Consider the following 8599-nt stretch of genomic DNA (forward strand, 5'->3'; position numbering starts at 1 on the left):
TAGCTTTTTACTTACATATGTAACAATCCTTATAACAACCTTGACAGATGAGCTTGATTATCTCATTGGACATATAAAACATAGAGCTGAGAGATATTTAATTGTCTAAGGTCACAGAACTAAGAAATGGAAGAGCTCAGAGATTTGAACCCTGTATTAGTCCGTTTTCATGCTGCTGATAAAGACAAACCTGAGACTGGGCAATTTACAAAAGAAATAATTTTAACAACTTACAGTTCCATATGGCTGGGGAAGCCTCACAATCATGGCAGAAGAGCAACTCACATCTTACGTGGATGGCAGCAGGCAAAGAGAGAGAGAGATTGGGCGGGGAAACTCCCCTTTATAATACCGTCAGATCTGGTGAGACTTATTCGGTATCATGAGAACAGCATGGAAAAGACCTGGCCTCATGATGCAGTTACCTCCCATTGGGTTCTTCCCGTGACACATGGGAATTGTGGGAGTTAGAATTCAAGATGAAATTTGAGTGGGGACACAGCCAAACCATATCAAACCCTGTTGAGCCTTACTCCAAAATCCATGTACTTTTCTGTCTGGAAGACTCATTTTGCTTTGTGGAAGTGAAACTCATGAACAACCTTATAAAGCAAGAATCAAATGTCTCTTAATCAAGTGCCTCAGTTTACCCAGGATTGAGAGGTTTCCTGAAACATAGAACTTTCAGTTCTAAAACTAGGAGAATCATGGACAAACCGTGAAGTTGGTAACTGATATGGTTTAGTTGTGTCCCCACTCAAATCTCATCTTGAATTCCTACGTGTTGTGAGAGGGACCCGCTGGGAGGTAATTGAATCATAGGGGCAAGTCTTTCCTGTGCTGTTCTCATGGTACTGAGTAAGTCTCATGAGATCTGATGGTTTTCAAAAGAGGAGTTTCCCTACACAAGTTCTCTCTTTCCCTGCTGCCATTCATGTAAGATGTGACTTGCTCCTCCTTGCCTTCTGCCGTGATTGTGAGGCTTCCCCAGCCACGTGGAACTGTGGCTGTGTTTACAAACTCTGTCTTTTGTAAATTGCCCCATCTGGGGTATGTCTTTATCAGCAGCATGAAAACTGACTGATACAGTAACTTACATGCCAGGAAAAGCCCCTGTCAAATAATAAAACATTGAAAAAAATTATTGGTGGAATGGATGCATAAGTAAAATATATTTTATGATATGTTTTCTTCTAGACAGTAAAAAGTGACTTGGAATCTTAGAAGCATCAATGTGTAGACTAAATACTGATTTACATACAAATCTAGAAATATGCAAATTTATAAGTGAAATTATATAGAGAGTAGTATGACTCAGCATAGTTTTTCTGTTACTTATGGATTCTAAGTCCTGTGATAAATGTTACAGAAGTAATTAATCATATTAATTTGACTATTATAATCACCAAGTAAATAAATTCAAATAAAAATGACTTTATTGCATCATATTCTTTTTGCAGTTCCACCGTAGAGGAGATGTTTAGGTTAATAAATGTATATTAGAATTTGAAGTAAGGGAGAAATATGTATGCTTGTATATAAAAAAACTATGATATGTTAAGTATTTAATGAACTTGACATATTTCCTCGTGAACATACTTTTCAATCTTGTTCCTTGAAATTCACTGTTAAAGTAGATAAAGCTGCCACTCTGTTTATAATGATAAACTACTCAAGAATATTATGTTGAAAGATCCTATCTTTAAGACTTTTTTATTTCTTTCATTAATTCTATTATTTAATTTGAATTTATGAATATCAAAAGAAGGTTTTGAAAACGGATTGTGGAAAAGCTTCAAATCACTGAGCTCTTTGAAATGCACTTGGTTTTACTGTATTGCTACTTCATTTGCTTCCTGCATTATACCACTATTTTGTTAAATTTTGCATTTGAAATGTAATTGCCTATTCAGTAATTCCTAGCATTAGTCAGATTTCTTGGATGACATAAATATTGATTTACTTTTACTTTGACTGATAAAAAGAATCACTTTCACTGAAGCATGCAAAAAAAAAAAAAACCCTCTGTTGAGAAGTCTATTCAAAATGCTTTCATTTGATCAATTTGTGTTTATAATTTTTTAATATGCCAACTTTATTACAAAAGACAAGTAAACTCGAGTAAACTTGAGTAACATTGGAAAGGTTGCTTTTGTGGATGTTTGACTGTCATTTGTAGCAGCACCATGGGTAGGACAGCCATCAGTATCACCACTAATGGGGCATAATAAAAGCCATTTGGAGCCTTTTGTATTTGATAACAATACCTATGAAAAATAATAAAACAAAAGAAATAAGTAAAATATACTCTGTTGTAAATGAGGATTTATTTTAATATTCTAGTGTATTCATTTCATGAGTAAGGATGCAAGATGCCTGGTCAATAACCACGGGGTTGGAACAGTGTGGGAACCCATTTCTGGAGGGATTCTCAGATCCTATGCTGTAGTCTAATAATGTTTATTTCACACTGGAGACAACACAGAAAGAAAGGTGTGAAGAGACGATTTTCTTCAATCCATTCATTTCCTGAGTGTAAACCAGGGTTTCTCAATTTAGGCACTGTTGGCATTTTGAGCTGGATAAATCTTTGTTGTAGGGCTGTCCTGCACACTGTAGGATGCTAAGCAGCATCCCTGGCCTCTATTCACTAAATGCCAGTAGCATCTCTCCAGTTGTGACAATCAAAAATGTCATCAGACATTGCCAAGATGTTCCGGGGAAGCAAAAATTCCCCATTTGAGAGCAATTGGTATAAACTACAGTATCTTCTCCTTCAAGTAGATCAAGTTTTAAAATCAGGTTAATTATCCAAATAACTTGTAGCTGTAGAAGAAAAGGTTTAGTTTCTCCAAGTGGGAAGATGGATATGTAGGAAAGAACTAATAAGAAACTTATGGAAAGGTTAGGTCAAAAACTTTGTCCTTTAACTCTGAGAATGGTAGAAGGCGTGTCATCATTTTACGTGACCTCTGCCTCTATTACCATCTACTGTACTTTATTTGCACGTATTCAGCCAACAGCTAAGGACTTCGTGAACTTGACTCACTGAAGGGGTCAGACTGCCATGCTCCTGAATTGTTCTTAAACAAATTCTCCATTGCATTAGGCACGAAGAAGCTTTTCTTTAATGTCAGGCATGCTTATCACCTTATTCCTCTTCATTTTCTTCTAGAATATGTGTGGGCACTGAAAAGGCAGTTCTGCCCTATGGATTCAGTTCCTGTAATACATCTTCCATTTACTGGATGCAACATATTTTTTACATATTGCTTTTGGTTTCTTGCTTTTTTTTTTTTTTTTTTTAAAGGTGAAAGTATATTTGCAGTGTTTATATCAATTAATGTACAAAATTATTTAAAAAATTAACTTTACAGTAATGTTTATGGCAATGGTTCTCAAATTGTGGTCCCCTGATCAATAACATCAGCCTCACCTGGAAACTTGTTTGAAATGCAAATTGTCCCACTCTATACCAGACCTACTGAGTCAGAAACTCTGAGATGGGGTCAAGCAATCATCTGTGCTTTAGCAAGCCCTCTAGACTATTCTAACAGTCACTAGAGTTTGAGACGCATTTGTGTGCAGCTTTCATTTTGAGGGATGTTGCAGTTTACCTGCAAACTGGAATGTGGGCACCAAATGCCCTTGAATATTTTTCCTTTAGCTATTCCTGTGATAGCAGATTTCTATAAGTCAGAGAGCTTTAGAAAACTAACTAAAGGCAAAGCAAAACATGTATATTAATAGCATCTCCCAAGCTCATATTCACTTCATTTTTTCTCTTTTTCTTCTTCCTCTGCTTCTAAGAGGCCATAAAACATTTTCTCTTAGCCCTGTAAATTGGCAGTAATTGACAGCCAGCTTGGGAGTTGGGCTATAATTCCAAGTTTGAAGGAACCAGGGACATGAACCCCTGCTTCACCTCTTAAGATGGATGTTAGGTCAGGAGCAAGGAGCAGTGGGGTAAAGGTTTCCCTGGAAGCTTGGGCTCAAGGCTATTGCCTGCAGCCTTTGCTTTCCGTACATTGACTTCAATATAAGGGCTGCCAAATGAAAATACCTCTCACCAGCATTACGTTCATTCTTTTTTTTAACCTACACCTGAATGACCCAGGAAGGGTTACATCCAATAACAAATTTATCTGTGCTAGCTGACAAACTCCACATGTTCCCATCACCATACAGAAAACAGTGCAAGAGATTCTAAGCCACGCTAGTGCTCCATTTAGCAAATGGCAAATGATAACATCATCTTGACAATTACAAGCTGTTTCATGCTACTGACATGTCAGCAGTAGTAATTGAATATATAAAACTTCTAATGCTATCAGGTGTCAATCTGTGCTTCATCTTGTCAACAAATGCTTCATGAGCATCTATTATATCCAGATGTAGTGTACATAAAATTAAATATCATAGTCCTTGGCATCAAGATGCTCACAGTCCCATCAAGGAAACCATAAAGCAATAATTATTTAAGAGCTAAATGCTATGATCAAACACATGCTAAGAGCTAAAATAAACTTACATCTGGATCTTTTAAGATACTACGATATTTCACGATTTATCCTTATGACCTCTTGCTAAATGTTATATTTCTCAAGTCATGTATATTTTCTGATTTTTGGCTCAGAGAATAGGCAAAAAAGGTCTATGGACTTAATTTTCAGTCTAGTTTTTCTGCTGATTTATGTATATTCTTTTCATATTATACTGCTTACTGTTTCTGAAATATATGAAGGAATTCAGACATTTTTCTGGAGGCAACAGAGTCATTGTATTTACAAGTCTAGGAGGAACCCAAGCATTTGCATGTTTTAGGGCATCTGGCAGGTTTTGCAGTAGTGGCTGGTGTGAGAAACTCCCTAGGAGAGAGTAATAGATACCATAGCCTAGAATTTGGGCAGCAACTCAAATGGAGGCCCAAGAAAAGTAAAATTAAAACAAAGAGTGTGAATCATGTCTTTACATAGAAAAGTGTCAAAGCTCTCTTTAATAAGGGTGATATTTAAAACAATAGAACTGGTTCACTGCAGAAATATTTTCATTTAGATCCTGAAAGAAATTAATAATAAATTAAAGAGCAATATCAGGAAGGTTTTTAAAAGATAGATAACTAGTAAAAAGGAATCTTTCTGTAAATATATGACCATCTATTAAAATGGTCTTCCCATAATATTTTCTTTACCAACCTATTCTGCTAGACTCTCAACTTGAAAAATATAGATGCTTATAAAAAATAAAGCAGAGAAATGAAATTCCTACCCTAGGGAGTGATAGCCGATAAGTCAGAAAGTTTATTTTTGTGTACCACTCTTACCACCACCATCACCACTGCCAAAAGGCATCTTTCTAGTCTTTACCTCCTCTGTTTATAGTGACTTCATTGACCTCACTCTTCAATTCAGAAACTGGAGATCTGTCTTCACTTCTCTCTCTTACTCTTCATTTAATACTAAGTCCTGTGTACTCTTATCACTAAACTGGCACTCCAATGACATCATCTGAGTCAAAGATAAGACCACTTCTCCCTTGGATATGTTGTATCCTGCTAATTACTTTCCTCATCTCCACTTTTGCCTTCATCATCCATTCATTACATAAAAGAGCAATCTTTTAAAAGAGTAAACGGGAATTCTCCTTTTTAAAACACTTTAGTGGCTTCCCATTGCTCTTAAAATGAAACTTAAACAACAACATATAAGGTAACCATTACTAATATACCCAGATTACAGGTGAGGGAACCAAAGCTTTTAACACTTAATTTTATCAAAAACATATGATTGGCAAATGGCTGAGCCCAGCCAATCTAAATCTAAATAAGTAATCTGCTACACATTTGCTGCCCCCTGGAGTGCTGGGTTTACGGTATTACTGGATAGACATGACAAGATACATAAAGCTAATTATAGGACCATCATGCCAAGAGCTGTCAGATGTAAATATTAACAATGATAATCATAATATCAACAACTAACATTTTCCAAGCATACATGTTGAAGACCTATAAACTCAAGGTTTTGTGCAATGTCATTTTTAATTCTCACAGCAAAACTCATTTACTCTGAATACCAGTGTAGGATTTTGAACACCAATGGGTAGCATATAGAATTAAATATTCTGTAATCAATGTATCCTACCGTTTACTTGCTGTGTGATTTGGAGAGAGAATTAATTCTAAGCCTCAGTTTCCTCACTCTCTAAAAAGGGCTTAATAGTAACATTTATTGGTGGGGCGCGGTGGCTCACGCCTGTAATCCCAGCACTTTTGGAGGCCAAGGCAGGCGGATCACGAGGTCAAGAGATTGAAACAATCCAGGCCAACATGGTGAAACCCCGCCTCTAGTAAAAATTAAAAACATTAGCAGAGCATGGTGGCACGCACCTGTAGTCTCAGCTACTTGGGAGGCTGAGGCAGGAGAATCATTTGAACCTGGGAGGCAGAGGTTGCAGTGAGCCGAGATCGTGCCACTGCACTCCAGCCTGGCAACAGAGTGAGACTCCGTCTCAAAAACTAGATAAATAAATAAATAAAATGTTTATTTTATATAACTGCCTTGAACACAGAAAAGGAGATTTTATTATAAAACATCTGCAGCTAAAATAGTGGCAATATCATTAGAGGTATGTTTTCATATGAGTATGTGTTTAGATGTATTTACTTAAGTGGCTTAAGTAAATTTAAGTCGTTGGTAATTTTAACAATGCTTTTTAAATAAGTAGATCTATGTTGACACACTGAGGCCATGTAGAGGAAGTGGAATATAATCATGGTGGCCAAATAACAAATATTTTTCTTTCCCTTAATACTAGCAATTTTATACAAGTATTTCATTAACGCAATTTAACAGAATGCAATTTAATGATAGTCCATTTGTATCCAGAATTCAATCAGAGAAGCAAAACCATTAGGAGATCAATAGGCAGATCTATACAATTGTTACATGGATCTTACCTTATGCAATTGTGGGAGTTAGTTAAATGGATTCTGCAAGGTTCTTGTCTTTGCTTGTGATGCTGGAGCTTTAAGTCCACAAAGAAGGTAGTTGGAAAGGGAAGATGATTGTAAAGTGGGGAAAATTTAAAAAAAAATCTAGAATTAACATATACGAGCTGGAGCCACAGAACGATAAACTGAAATGCATGCCATTTCTTGTTGTCTCTGACCTTGATGGTATAGGCTAGGTCCATCAGAAGATGAGTCTCCTCACCGTGGAGTTAAGCACAAACACCTGGCCCCAGAGTCAGAAAAGCTGAAGAAATATCTAAGGGAAGGTGCACTAGTTGTAGGTCCACCTGGTGCCTCACACCAATAATTTAACCAGACTGACAAAAATATGTACAAGATATAAAATAGTTGTTGCTTTACTCCCACCCACTGAATCGCCTGCAAGAATCTCTCTTGGCCCACCCTAAGTGGAGATAAACAGGGAAGGGTATTCTGGGAAATGTAGTCCAGTACAGCCAAGCTGACATAGTTTGCAGAGCCAGCACAATCCACTCCTTATCAATTTGGCACTCATAAACATCTTAAATCATACTTAGATTACAAAAAAGATCATGACAAAGTCAAACTTCCACCTAACATGGTGTATCTCTTCTAAGTACATCTGAAAATAGGCTTTTTTCCTTTTGGTAGAACACAACGTCAGTTTTTTTTTCTTTTTTTTTTTTTTGTCTTTGGATGATATTTATTCTTCTCCTAATGCATGCTTCAAGTTGGATATCCTGTAATTTCAAGACTATGATATAAATTTAATTACTATTAATACATCTTTGATAAGAAGAAAGAGGAAGAAAAGGGAGATACTTGGTTAACATAAATACAAACATAGTCATATCAAAATAAGAAATAAGTACTCACACTATTCTAGTCTTGTTTCTATAATTGGTCATGTGGCCATAACTGATGTTTATAGCTACCTTCTTCCCCTACTCATTTCATATTTTCTTTGCACTGAGCTAGCCTCTCAACTGGTCAATGTTACGTAGTGACACAGTTCTCGCTTACTGAAGTATCTGGAAACATCCTGAATTGGGCTGCTATAGTTTTCCACATACTTTAATCACAGGACCTGGGAATACTAACAAAAATTCTAGAGGATCTCCTGCATCACAGAAATGCTCCTCTTACTCTGTTTGTGTAGTGGCCACCAAATTTCTCCTGGGTGGTTAGGATCTATAACTCTCTTCTTTGCCTGTTGATTCAGAGGCATGAGGAGCCCAAAGCGGCCAGGTGGCAGTCTCAGCTTCCTGTTCAATGGAATCATTGTCATGTCTCCTGGAAGAAGCATTCTTCTTTTGGAACCCAGATGTCTAGACCAGCAGAAACTGAAGTGGTAAGAATGGAAGACAAAAATCTAGTTATTGGATTGCTAGGGATAATGTTGAGAGGAGGCATTCTTATTTCTACCCCTTGGTTCCTAGATATGTAAATCCTAGTTGTTAGAGAAACAACATCATATACCATATGCTGATTTAATGCACATATTTTATCCTGGAGGACATTTTTCTAGCCTGCATTGTGTTGCCACCCAGATGCTGTCATGAATAAGACTTGAAAGGGCCATTTCATCAGTCCATCAAGCTAGCTGCT

The sequence above is a fragment of the Pongo pygmaeus genome, chromosome 4, assembly GCF_028885625.2.
Source record: "Pongo pygmaeus isolate AG05252 chromosome 4, NHGRI_mPonPyg2-v2.0_pri, whole genome shotgun sequence".
NCBI classification, from domain to species: domain Eukaryota; kingdom Metazoa; phylum Chordata; class Mammalia; order Primates; family Hominidae; genus Pongo; species Pongo pygmaeus.